The sequence below is a fragment of the Lampetra fluviatilis genome, chromosome 74, assembly GCF_964198595.1.
Source record: "Lampetra fluviatilis chromosome 74, kcLamFluv1.1, whole genome shotgun sequence".
Classification (NCBI taxonomy): domain Eukaryota; kingdom Metazoa; phylum Chordata; class Hyperoartia; order Petromyzontiformes; family Petromyzontidae; genus Lampetra; species Lampetra fluviatilis.
Genome location: NC_136348.1, coordinates 405,488 through 420,398, shown reverse-complemented (window position 1 = coordinate 420,398; position 14,911 = coordinate 405,488).

Below are 14,911 nucleotides of genomic sequence, written 5' to 3'. Positions count from 1 at the left end.
TTCTGGCAGCTCATGAACGGCTCATGCATCTGGGTTTTCACAAAACGCTCGCCCTAATCCAGCGAGACTATTATTGGCCGGGGATGGGTAACGACGTGGCGAATATTCTTAAGGGATGCGTAGAGTGCGCCAAAAGGAAACCGCCACCATTGGCGGCTAATCCACCGCTGCAATCCATTCAGGTTTCGCGTATAAACGAATTGGTAGCGTTGGACATCTTGGGGCCCTTTCCGGTTACACCAAGGGGAAATAGGTTCCTGCTGGTTGGCGTGGAATACTTCACCCGATGGCCTATGGCATGGCCGCTCGCCAACCAGTCGGCTGCGGCGGTGGCGGACGCCTTTGTCCAGGGTTATGTGTTGGACAAGGGCGCCCCCGAACGCTTGCTGACGGATCAAGGGAAGAATTTTTCGAGCGTTTTGTTGCGCGAGGTGTGCGACCTGTTGGGTACAAAGAAAGTGCGTACTTCCCCCTACCACCCGCAGACTGACGGGATGGTTGAGCGTCTGAACAGAACGATTACGTCTATGTTGTGCCAACAGGTCTGCGACGATCAGGTTGATTGGGACTTACAGGTGCCGGGGGTACTCGCAGCCTATCGAATGGCCCCTCATGCGGCGACAGGGTTTTCCCCATTTTTTCTTATGTATGGGCGGGAGGCCGATCCGGCCATGGACGTCCAACTGGGGATTTCCCAGCCACGTGCAAAATCTAAATTGGCAGACCACATCAAATTTAATATCGCCAAATTGACTGAAGCGCGGGAGGGGGCAAGGTTGAATTCGCGGTCGCGGCAAATTGCAAACGAGAAATTGCATGAGCGGAGGGTGCATACGCATGATTGGAAACCAGGCGATAAGGCCTGGCTGCATTGTCCACATGCACCGTTGGCTACGTCCCCCAAGTTGTTGAGACCTTGGAGGGGACCGGTGGAAATTGTGCGGGTTGCACGGCCCCAGAGTATACAGATTAAATGGGGGAAACGCCGTTGGTATGTGCACCCCTCCCGACTGAAGCCCTATGCGGCACCGTGTGACCCCGTTCTGTGCCGTGACGACCGGGCGTGTGATGTGACCGTCGACTCGGGGAGGGAGGTGTCGCAGGCTGATCCTCGCGTGTCTCCACCTGACCCACCCCCAGGTGCCTCGGGCTTGACGGCTGCTGACCATCGAGAGCCTGAACCCCGGGGCACGCACGAGTCCTCGATGCCTGGCCGATGTCTTCCTGAACCGCCGGCACCACCGGACGTTCAACCGCGTCTGGTGCCGTACGACGGACCGGCAAGGCGGACTCGGGCTAGGTCTCAACAATTTTCATGAGGACGGGTTTTTTTTGTGCTCTACACCGAGCTCGCCCGGTGTTCCCCTCTGCCGGGATAATGTCCCGTTGTAGGGACGCTCGGAAGAAAAGGGGACACTGCACGAGTCGAAAGAAAAAAAAAATTTTTCCATTTATTTTTTTTGTATACACATTGCTATTGTCACTCGCCGGTTTGTATATATTGTTCTGTTGTCGCGGTGGCATTGGTTGAGGGTTGCGGATGGTGGTGTTCGCGTCGTGTTGTGTTGTTAGCTTAGTTGTTGTTCTTGTTGTTGTGTTGTGTTACGGGGCACACAGGGAGGGTTTGTAATTTTTGTAGCAGCCGGGGCGGCTGCGAGCTATGTGGTAGGGGGTGATGTAGTGGTGGTATTGACGTGCGCCGACTGTGACAGTGATGGATCACGGGGCGGCGCGGGGTGCGGGGTTGGGCACGCGTTGTGGGCGTGGTGTGGACGCGCGCGCCGGGAGTGACAGATGACGAGGCGGCGCAGAGTGAGTGGTGAGGCACGATGAGATGTGGGAAAAGAGGATCGTAGCCAGCACCCGGCGATTGGTCGAATAAGTGGGTGCTCGCAGCGACGTCCGCAGGTGGGGTATAAAGGGGGACGCGCGAGAGCACTCGGGGAGAGTTACCCAGTTGAAGACCCGAAGACGGAGCTGAAGACCTAGTGAAGCCGAGTAGCTCAGTGGCGTTAGTCGCCGAGTAGCTAAGTGGATGTTGGTCATCCGAGTAGCTCAGTGGCGTTAGTCGCCGAGTAGCTAAGTGGATGTTGGTCATCCGAGTAGCTCAGTGGGCGTTAGTCGCCAAGTAGCTAAGTGGGTGTTTGTCACCCGAGTACTAAGTGGATGTTGGTCATCCGAGTAGCTCAGTGGCGTTAGTCGCCAAGTAGCTAAGAGGATGTTGGTCATCCGAGTAGCTCAGTGGGCGTTAGTCGCCAAGTAGCTAAGTGGGTGTTTGTCACCCGAGTACTAAGTGGATGTTGGTCATCCGAGTAACTCAGTGGGCGTTAGTCGCCAAGTAGCTAAGTGGGTGTTTGTCACCCGAGTACTAAGTGGATGTTGGTCATCCGAGTAACTCAGTGGGCGTTAGTCGCCAAGTAGCGAAGTGGGTGTTTGTCACCCGAGATACAAAGTAGGTGTTAGTCACCTGTAACCAAGTTTGATAAAATAAAGAGTGTGTTACCCGTGAAGTCGTCTCCCGTGGAGTTACTACATTACACATGCAAGTTAACTTGCTTCTTAGGGTCTTTCTTTGTCTCCCCCCTCCCATTTCCCCCCTTCCCCCCTCCAGCTGGTTGTTATTCTCTCCCCCCCCACCGCCCCGTTTTCCCTCCCCATTTAAATGTCATCGTTCCCCCTAACGTGAGGTCCCCACTTTGCTGGGTCAGCACACCCTATTCCCCTTTTTTTCTTCCAATTTCGTGTGATTCCGTTGTGCGAGAATGGAAGACTGTGGATTTTCTGTGACCTGTTGCCGGAACTTTTCAGTGGGGTATGTCGGGCTTGCATTTATTGTAGTAAAAACATTAACAAAATAGCATGGCTTTAAGTTAGCTAACGCGAGCCACTGTGAAAAGGGGAAGAGAAAAAGCGAAGTGGTGGTGATGAGACTGAAGGAAGTAGTCTCCAACAGTATAATTCATGCTTAGCTTACACGATTTGTCGATTTGCACAAGGCGTTCTTTACTAGGGTCCCATATTTCTCCATGAAGCTCTTGTCCCTTCATTTGTCAGAGGTAATCAATCGGCGATATTTACAGGCATGCTCGGACCAGGTGCACATTAAGTGGTTCGTCCGTAGGTCATGAATGGACACTTCTTGGATAGCGGTTCAATCGGGTACGGAGGGGAAAGACTTGATTTTCCTCCAGAAAAGCCGTCATCACATAATCGAAAGCTACAGCCCAGTCAACAATTACCACACAAAAAAACCCGTCTAGCTAATTTCGTTCTGCACGTTATTTGGTTAAATTCCAGCTGTGAGAATTAACATATCAGTTGGATGTTCACGCGATGAGTATTGCACTCTTACGGGTGGGGAAGTGCTGCCCTCTAACCTCTGCGGACCAGTGTCACTTAGAGTAGGGATGTCTAAGGTAGCTCTTTAAATTAGGCTAAATGTGGTGATTATGGATGCAACAGGGCATCCCCCCACCCTCCCGGACTTAGCCCGTTATTTTTTTCATGAAAAACAATTAATCTGTTTTAATTTACTTCATCACGCCATCTGAACGATGGACTGACTCTTGGGCATCTTTCTTCCTCTGGCTACCACTCAGTCGTTATTCTCGGGCCAGTGCCCAAGCACAGCCACTTTTATTCACAGTCATTACGACGTCTCAGACATGCGAATGTTCCTGAATCCCCGTCTTTCTCTTTCTGTCTTCTCGCTACAATGCCCATCAACTTATTGTTACATTTGCTTAGTCAATGTCCATGCTCCCTGAACCATATCTCAAAGTAGGCAAATATTACTCTTCTCAAGACTCATGGAACATTCAGTAATTAATTAACTGCATGTGTGTGTGTGCAGTGGCTCTGTGGTTATGAGCATGGAACTATTTTAGTCGTGAGATGGTACGTTCCCGATAAAGCTCCGCTGGCTTCGTGGTTCTGACCACGCAGAACAGGTGTGATCTACTTACTGTTTACACTGTACGTACAGTCGAGGGGGGGGGTCTCGCACAGCCAGGACAGGCAACAGGAAACATTTGCCTGGGGTGTAGGGAGTGAGACGATTGGTGAATTGTGATGTCAAAGCCATTTTACAAGAACGAAACCGCCACACTCTCATTGCATGGAGTTAACTATCGCAATAGAGATTCAGAGTGGAGTCCGAGCAGGGTGACACAAAAGTCAGGTAGACCAATTGCCCTCAACAATGTTGGATATCCCTTCGGATAAGACTCAGCTGTACAACATCTCAGAATGCGTGTAATGTGAGCAGACAGCAAATGTGGACCGGGATCTAAACGACGATGGGGACAAAAAAGGGTTGTACAAGATCAAATTAGGATTTAGATATCGAACAATGGACGTGTTTTTACAGACGGACAGACCCGATGAGCTATGAGCTCCATTTCACAGGTGTCCAGTCACAAACGTGGTTCGGCAATAGTGGAAAATTACAGAGGAAGTTACGCAGATAAATTAACAATGATACGCAAACTCAATTGTGCATACTCAATTATACAGAAACTAATGTGTATGTACACTACATTTTTACATACACTCAATTATACGTAAATTCGTGTATTTAAACTCAATTGTACATACTCAATGATACGTAAACTCGTGTGTATGTGTAGTGTAGCACAAGTTCGAGATGAGGTAGTTGTAGAAGGCACCTTCTTTATTGTAACACCCTTCGGCCGTTCACACACAGGATCGCCTTCTTCGCTCTCGTTGCCGTACAGCCCAGCCTTGACACAACCCTAAACGCGTTGCAAAGACGGCGTCAACTGAGACAGTAAACAAGTGTCCGGCCATGCAATTATCGAGTGAAGGCGGCAGCGATGAAGGCGGCGAAAACGACAGCGACACGAGTCCACTCCCTGAATCGGCAGCCCGAGCTCTCGCTCTCATCTGCTTTTATTTTACTCGGCGTGGCCTGGCTCTGCCCTGGACGCACCTCCCTTCTCGAAACCACTAGCGGGTTCCAGGGACTTCCCAATGATGTCTTCCGTGACACTTGTCCCAGTTCCTCCACCCTGCCGGCACACGTGTGTATATGCTCGACGGCGTGTGCGCAAACTGTCCACCGCAGTTGCTGCTGCTGGACAACAGTCGGCGCTTTGTCACCACACATGTGAACTCAACTGTACAGGGCGGTCCAGATTTCTTATGACACCCAATGAATTGGGCTATAACCTTTCCTTTGCTTATTCATTTGAATACATTTGCTCGAATGGACAATGTTCTCCAAAGGACATGTGCCTAATCATCGTGTACGAAATGTACAATAATGATGATATTTAAGAAAATTATTGCATGTCATTTTTATGTTGCTTATATTACACACCCATTGGTATGCGAAAATATGAAGTTTCATAGAATTAAATGTGGGTCACAAGACATCTGGACCACCCTGTACATACTCTCAATGATATGTAAGCTCGTGTATGTAAACTCAAAACACCATTGAATTCGTACACACGCGGCAACATGAGATTTAGGAAGGTTGAGCAATTGGAAGTGTGGAGGCATGGCCTTAAATGCCCCACGTATGGTTGCACTTGGCAACCCTTGCCAAGAGTTAGTCACGCCCAGCGGTTCTGAAAACCTGTGGATCTGAAATCCTTACAGGGATTTTGATGTGTACAACGAGCATACAGACAAGACACACTGATCCACAACATGAAACACATGCCTTACTAACACAGAACACGCTAATACACAAGAGGAAACACATGCTTTCTTAACATCACACACTAATACACAACATAAAACACATGCCTTCTTCCCAACACCATGTTGACAAGACACGTCAAAATAGTGTCTGAAACGAAATATTGAGAATGGCTATCATAGCACAGCCTATCATATGCTGAAAATAAAAATCTGTCCTGTTTGGGGGATACACCCCCATCCTATATGTTGATTCCTTTGATAAGATAACATCCCATAATGTGAAGCTAATTTTACTTAAATTATCCACTTGGTCTAACTTTGGAAATGGTTATATTACAATTGTTTTTGTTTAAAAAGACATTTTATTGAAAGCATAACCTTCCTGTGAAAGCAATTTTTTCCTGAAACTCAGCCCTATATTTCAATCAAATATTTCCATTACGAAATTAGAGCCTTCACCACGAGCATGAAGCTGGGTCAATGCAGCCGAATCCCTTATATGTGTAGTGGATCCAACTGAGACGCAGACATACTTCTTAGAGGCAACACATTTATTACACCAACACGAATACACAAAGGAGTAGCTGCCCCTTTACCAGATAACAGCCTAGGGTGGTGGACCACCCAGCTAACTACACTAACACACTGGGAGTTAGCTACAACGGACCGGACCCCGGCTCGGGTCCCGGACCACGTGTTGGAGACTCTTCTTGACGTAGAACGTAGATCTTCAGATGATGGTAGCAATGCTGAACTCCGGTCCCTGTCTGGATCTGGTTTATTTGTTCCCGGGTCGGGGCCGGCTCCGCCCTTGGCCCAATCCACCTTCGAGAGAGGGCTCTGGCTCCCTCTCGACTCTTCTTGAGACAACTTTCCCTGGACAGGTGACCACCCCTTAGCCCCCACCTGGCGGCCCCATGTAGACTTTACCAGTCACGTGCCTTCGGGGTCAACCAGAGTGCTGCTACATACATGATGTCCACGATGTGAGTACATCGCATGCCGTGCCCCACTAGGGCCGGCACCACACAGTGACATCCGTGATGTCACTAGATATGTCAACGTCTCTGCAACCGATTGCTCGAGGAAGAGACAAAACCCGACTTTTTGGTGATCTGCGAAGCTGTGTTTAGTGACGAATTTCATCACCATCGGACATCCATAATATAGGTTGTTTGGGTGAGATCATGTAAATATAAATGTGTAGTTACACCCGCCACCACCCGACACAGCCAATTAGTAAGGTTTGTCATGTAAACAGAACATGCCAATTCGTTACTAGTACAGCACACCGGAGTGTTTGGAGAGCAAATCCACAACATTTACAATCTGAGTATGTTTCGCCAGTAATTATAACTAGCTTCATCATACAACAGCCAGATTTGTGGAAAAACACTCCTGTTTTGTTTCTTTAAAAAAGGGATAGATGTGACTTGTGAGCCTTTTACAGTGGGTATCCATTGCCGTTTGGGTTATTCATATAGTAATCAATGTACATTATGCATGCACATTTTTCTTGTACCTCCCTGTTGTTTGCATTCAATAAAATAGCAGTACCAGTTATGGTGTGCATACAGGTGTAGTGGGCTCAAACGGCGACTCAGGCTTAACGTTTGAGGCAACACATTTTTTTACTTATTAACACCAACACCTAACACAAAGGGGTAACTGCCCCTTTACTAGATAACCTATGGTGGTAGACCACCAGGCTAGCTACTCTAACACTCAGAGTAAGCTACGACGGACCGGACCCCAACTCGGGTCCGGGTCTGTGTGTTGGAAACTCCTCTTCAGGCATAGAACGTAGATTTCTTCAGGAAGACAACAGCAGCCGGTCCCACTGGGGAACCGGCTTATATCCCCGTGGCGGGGCTCGCTCCGCCCCTGGCCACGACCCCCTTCTCGAATATTCAAAGAGGATCTCCACCCCGACACATGATCACCGCCAGCCCCCGTTTGGGGGTCCCCGGGTAGACGCCTCCGGTCACGTGTCCTTCGGGTTCAACCAGAGTGTCATGGCTCCCTGCAACCCCATTCCGAAGTTATCACTCTCGCACCCCATCCTGTAAAGGTCGGCACTGCATGTAGAGCGGGGTGCCATCACTCACTGTCAGTCAGTCAGTGCTCCCCTGAGCCCTGCTAGGGCCGGTACTGCATCCCCATTCAGTGGTGTCCACGATGTCAATACATCGCATGGCATGCATTTCCCAGGCCGGCCACAAACAGTGACATGCAGCGATGTCGCTACATAGGTAATTCCCATTCATGTAAGCAATGTACTGTATAGGCATGCATTTAAGCAATTCATTATATGATGATTCGCTTTCAAGCAGCACTAACCCTGTAGCTATCCGAACGGTTAAAATAATTTAGATTTCTCACAATTTCAATAGATTAACTAATTAATCTTGAACAGTAGTAACTATTTTGGCACAGAACTTCAACATTATCAAAATCAATTTAGTGTCGTTGTTGATACGTGCGTTCTGCCACTGCCAACATTTGTACTTGAGAGCATTTAACATTTATTTGGTGTTCTTTTAGTCTTGTGCTGCTCATTGGTCCTGTCAGTCAAACATAGCATTTTCCACAAGTGCAATTAATCCGGTAGACACCTTCTGTTGATAGCCTCGGTAATACATCTGTAAAGACAGTACGGAGCGATAGAGGGACAGTATGGTTCCCCGGGACCATGGTTCCTAATGGACGTGATAATGATGATTTATGGGACAAGCGTTGACAGGGTCACGTGAGGGGAAGCACGGGATCTCAGGGCGGAGATTGACAGATCCAGGTGCGGTGAGCGAGAGTTCGGGAATAGGGGCGTGGCCGGATCGGGCGAGGCATAAGAGTCGGCGTGAATTGGACCTGGGGGCTGTTGGTGTGGAATCATCGTCGGCATCGTCACCTTGGAACGGATCGTCTCCATCGTCTTCGAGTTGTCTTGAGACTAGAGCTATGTTATCTCAGAATAGAGTCGTCTAACTTCCCAAGTGTATATAGTCACTCGTGGTTACTCGTTGATATGTCAGCGGACTTTATACAGAAAGACAAGACGATATTTCTGAGAGCTACATTACACATTTTAGTACAAGATATTATGTATCATGCCAAATCTGACTCGGATTGTTTAATTAACACGTTGCCTCCTCAACACTGTGTGTGCGCCTCAGTCGACATACACTACACGTGCATCGTGGGATCGAGATTGTCCCCTGAGAACAAAGTGGCAGACGGAGCCCGTGGCACCAGGGCTCTCAGCCACGCGAGGGCATGTATCAGCATGGTCCAACCAGCACAAAGAATACAACAATGCTATTAGAATGTACCTCATCCAAAAAAAAACATTTATAAATTAAAGTCTGCAAAGTAGCTTGGTGGTTTGCATGTTCACTTGAATGAAAATCTGAGTTCCAAACGTTATTTAAAGGAGGATGAGGATGGTAAGGTTTTTATTCTAAACACTAGGGGCCACCACACATAAAAAAATAGGCAATATTTGGCTCTTACACGGGGGGGACTGAATAGAAACAGGGTGGACGTTGTAAGAAAATAAATTTACCTGGGGGATTAAATGATCCAGAAGAGACTCAGCATATATTGTTTTTTTTTATCTCTGCGCCTCTACCAAGTCTGTACATCAAGTTAACTCAGAAATCATATACACGACCATATTGGCTATAAGTTCATCAAGCCCCACTGTGAAACGTGGAGTCTCCGGCTCTTATCCATTTTGTCTCTCTGGCCTCTCTATGTATATGCTGTGAAGAAGGGTAATTGCCAGAAACGTCGCCTATTATATTCTTCATGTTAAGGCCAACCCCACAGTGTTAACGACGCGGGCGTTGAGTTTTCTGTCATTTTTGAATATAGATTGGCCACTGCTGTGTTTAAATTATAATTCTTGACGTATATAATTGGCCCATAGAACTGCATACGGCCTATTTTTGTCGAACTTAAGCCTCCGATAAAAAGGAGAAATCACACATGGTGGTGGTGATGGTAATGCTGGAAGGATCCGGATATCTGGGTGATTGGGAATGGAATGACCCACCTATGGGTTGAGTCCATGCTGCACACCCCTCTTGTAGACCACCTGATAACGTAGAACAGGGCACACACACAGACCATACCCTAATAAGAGAGCACGCACATACGCCTAAGAGGTCCCATCTTCACCTGGCTCCGCAAAATCCTTGGGCTGCAGTGCCCGAGCTGCGTTCTTTGTCACCTTTTTTACGTTTCTATCGTCAATTTCCTACTACTCACCAGCGCCTCCTTCCCTGGTTTCTCCCTGGTCAGCATTAACGCCACCTTCATCCAGCCAGCTGGTCAGCATTAATTCCAACTTCCTGCTGCCTGGCTCATGTTGCATTTTACCCTCTCGGTTTTCAAAGGACATTCCTAGATAAACTCGGCCTCACCCCTCTCGTTTATCTCATACAGCTGCACGAGCCGACTGTAGACGTTCGCTACTGTAGATCACATTCCCACGACTGTGGTATCACAGCTTTTATATATCTATGTACATATCAGGGTGGTCTTGTTTTTAAATAACGACAATGAAAGTGACCCATAAACATCCTTCAATTTGTCTAAATGTTCACAGTAAGCATAATTCAACAACAATAAACAATCCCAATCATGATACTATGTTTTAAATGAGGACCAACCTAAGACATACTTACACCACTGCAGATTCTGCATATTCACGAGTGTAGATTTTGTTCACGATCTAGCACACTTGTTAACATCTCGTAATACAGCAGCATTGGTGTAACAATGATGATTTCCACTTGTAACGCGCCGCACAGCAATCGCTCACTCCTCTTGAAGAGAGAGAGGACGATTCAGAGGTGCCAGTAACCACAAACAAGCAGACAGCCACGCAATAAAGTGGAACCAACAATTCCCCAAGCTCTGCGGTCTTCTGTATGAGAAGTTTCTATCAGCCAATTCATAAGTGGTAGAAAACCGGAGCACCTAGAGAAAACCCACGTATGCGAGGGGGAAACACTTTATTTAATAGAAACGAAAATGTGGAGAAAATGTTTTTATGTACTGCCCTCTCCTCACGAGCCAGGGAACGGGCACCTCCTCGACGCCCACTGGAAGAGAGTTTCACAACATTTGTGTGCGATCCACCCCCACAGTGTTGGATTACAGAGATTAGTACCACCGTATTACAGCATGAACCAAAAGGCTGAAACTGGTCCAGAGTTAATTTGCGTAAGTAAATAATATTGGTTTGAAATGTAAAGAGGCTGATTGACTAAAACATGTTTTTAATGTGTATTCAAATGAGGAGACAAAGCATGAATTCTGCCTACGAGTAAAGTGCCGTTACCTATACGTTCTCTGAAATCTCAAATCATGTCAAGTACACATTTGCGTTGCTTTATTCTTTTGAACCATTGCCAACGCAGTACCAAATAATTGGTATACATTTTGTAAGTCGACTCAACCACAATCGAGTTGATGGTGCATCGTGTAAACAACAGAATTGGGGAGACAAATGCAGCCTGGCGTGGTGCTGGCTTCCGGCAGCTGTGCCATGGTAGCTTCAGAAAATGCTCCAGCGCCATCTGCTGTTAAACTGCCTCGCCTGGTATACATGAGGTCGTGGATTCGAATGCGGGGTTTACATGTTCTCTCTGTGGTCGCGTGGATTTTCTCCGGGTCCTCCGGTTTTTCCGTCCACATTTATAAACATGCTTTTAGAGTATGTAGTTTTCCAAGTGATAAACCACTTCGTTGAGCTATCATTTTTGTCCAGGTTGTGCTTGAAAAATAGCTACAAAGCACAGTGGGGCTCATAAAATTCCGTGAAATGACTGTTATCGGAAATACAAAAAATCGTGGTCAAAGCAAATTTGTAATTGCGCAAGTCGTTTGGTACTTGGACCCGTGGTTCTTTTTTAATAAAAATTTTATTGAGGCATTGTGTGGCCCGATACATCAAGTTGTATTCCACATATACACCGTCAACATAAGCCAACCCGAGTATAAAAGGGGGAAGGGATCACAAGGGGAGAAATGGATATAATCGAAACACACCTGACATAAAGAAAATGAAAATATGAGGCGACCTTAACGAGCATTTTTTCCCCATCTAATTTGCAGTGGTTATGCCCCTCAACATCGGCCCCTGTCTCCCGACTTCCCATTCTGATAACTTATTTCAGGTGTTGTCTGATGTGAGAAATCTGGCCCTGAATCCCCCCTCCTTTCCCTTGAGCTTATGGCTCAGGTGTTCCATTCCATAATATGCCATAAACGTATTGTATTATTGTTTCCAGGTGGGTGGTTCATGGTTCTTGCAGTTAGTCAAAATATATATTTGAACTATGGTATTGAAGGTTTGGTGGTAGTGAAGGTGTAGTGTCTTGAGGCTGCGGGAGGCAGTAATCTACATAAGGTCTCCTATATTGTTGGGGACAAATCTGTGCCACAACGGTCATTAAATAACCTTGTGGGCTCGCTGTAAAGCTTTGCAACATCCGGGCAACACCTGAAGGCAGATATAATTCTGCACTTAGCCTGGAGGATATCTGGGGAAGTCTGAATAAATCTTCATAAATTTCACCCTGCTCTCATTGGTGAAGTATGCCCCATGCACAAACTTTATTTTAATTATTTGGAGTGAATGAGCGCTTGGACTGGCCTTAGAGAATTGCCATATCCTGTCCCAAGTCTGCGGTGTCATTTCCTGGGGCAGAGACCTTTCCCACAATTTCGTGGTGGCCAGTTTCAAGACTGGGTCCCCCTCTCTCGGAAGCCAGTAGGCCTCGGATAAACTATATTTATGTTTAAGAGTCTCCAGCCACCTAATAATTGAGTGAGCTAAAATCCCGAGGTTCTTTTCCGGATATTTCACTCTTGCATCCATAATTTGTAGGTATCTGAAGAATTGAGAGTGTGAGATATCATATTTCATTCACAACTCTTCAAAGATAATAGGTCCTTCACCCTTTATAGACCAAGGATATCCCAGCTGTCCCAATTTATGACCTTAAGGGGCATCCTCCAAAGAAAATCGGTGCCCAAAAGACAGGGCACAGCCAATGTCCTAGAAACCAACACCAGCCCTGTCAACTCAATGTTCCCAACGAGGACCTTCGCCAATATTTGGCCTATAATGTCCAAACTCCTGCCATTCGCGGCGACACATGCACTATTGACCTGGCAAAGACAACAGGATCTCAGCGGCAAAGACTTAAAAATAAGCTCATAAATCATACTAGCCGATGCTCCTGTGTCAATCAGCACCCTGAACTCTATCCCCTGAACATGGCAAACTACCGCAGACGACCTCACCGCCGCCGCCACGACACGGTGCGCCAACGCGTTCCACTGCCCCGCGAACCGCGGCCACCCGTTCAACACCAAAGTCTGTCGCACGCGCGCCGTAACACGATGAGGGATGACGATGTACGAAGCCGACGCGCTCAACAAGGGGGATGCATGACGAAACCAGGAGCGGCGGTGATGCCGATGGGAGAACCGGCGTTTGGAGCCATCCGACCGACTGCTGTGGAGACTGGGGACACAGGGACACCTCAAGCAGCGGCAACGACAAAGGCACCATCGCCGGAGACAGCGCCGGCGGCGAGAGAGAGAATGGCTGGCCGACCGTTCCGGCTGGAGCCGGTGAAGGAGATCGTGGTGGTGGGCGGTGTGGGGGGCCTTTATCCGACGGTTGAGGTCGCTTATCAGGTCTTGGACTGGTCCGAGGCTGAAGCACTGAAAGCATTGCCGATGTCCTTGAACGATGAGGCCCTCGCCTTCTTCAAGGTGATACTGGCAGAGTGGAGGATCTCACTGCAAACGGCTTGTCGCGAGATGGTAGAGGTCTTCGATCCGCCATCAAACGTCAAGACAAAATTTCAGCAGTGCAGGCGACAGGAAGCCGAGTTGCCCCTCGCCAAGCGCAGTGCTCTAATGGTGCTCTGTGTCGTGGCGAATGGGGGTAACATGGAAATCATGGGCCAAATCGAGGCGCAGGAAAAACATTGGGGAGCTCGCCTTGACGGGACCCATATTAGTTTCAAACACGCGGGGGGTTCCATGCCCTGTTGAGAATCGATTTCTTTAAAAAAATTGCCTTCTCTGGAAACTCACGGACCAGGGTCAGTGAGTGAAAAAGTGTACTGAGAAGGAGGTGCCAGTAAATGCGCTGGTCAATGAGTCTGTGAGTGCAAATGTTGCTAACGTTGCAGTACCGAAAACAAATAGTCAAACGCAGGTCGTTTTGCCAATTGTAATTCCTCCGTCAAATGTGGCGACCCACAGGTTGACATTAGCAGGGGTGCAACCGGTTCAGAGAACGAACCAAAAACCGTTTCAACGAGTATTGAATATCGGGGAGCATCCAATTCTCTTCAGATGGGGACGGTGCGAGCACGTGAGCGATCCCTATAGCTCTCAAAACGGAGGACCCAATGGAAACGGTGGTAGCTGGAGTCGCTAACGATGTTCCATCAGCTGAGGAAAATTGTTTAGACAGGCTGTGTGATGAAAATGAGGAGTTGTCAGAAACACAAAGGAACAAACTAAGATAATTACTCCTGCAATTCTTGGATGTATTCACCAGGGGACAGTATGGCATAGGCCGCACGTTCTTGGCAGCGCAACACATTGACACGGGAAATTCGCCCCCTATTCGGCTAACTTCGTATCGCATGAGCCCCAAAGAGAAACTACACGTGCAACAGGCTGTGGATGACATGTGAGCTGTGGATGACATGTAAGCAGCGGAGATAATTTCTCCGTCCACCAGCCCTATGGAGGCTCCGGTTGTGCTGGTGAAAAAGGCAGATGCCATTGTACATTTTAGTGTCGATTTTCGCCGTCTAAATAAGGTTACATTGGCTGATGCATGTCCACTCCCGCGCATTGATAAATGATTAGACGCATTGTCAGGGGTAAAAAAAAAATCCAGACTGGTCTTGCTCTCGGGATTTTGGCAACTGCCCTTGAAAGAGGCCTTGAAGCCCGAAAACAGCGTTCCGTCCACTTCAAATGCTATATCAATGTAATCGTCCCGATCTGTCTTCAAACTGCTCCTGCTACATTCCATAGGCTAATGGAACTGGTTTTAGTAGGACTAAAATGGGACTCGTGCCTAATATACCTGGATTAAGTCATCGTTTTCAGTCGCTCGTTGGACGAACAGTTATGCCGATTGCATGCGGTATTATCCAGGCTACGCGCAGCCAACTTAAAACAAAAACCGTCAAAA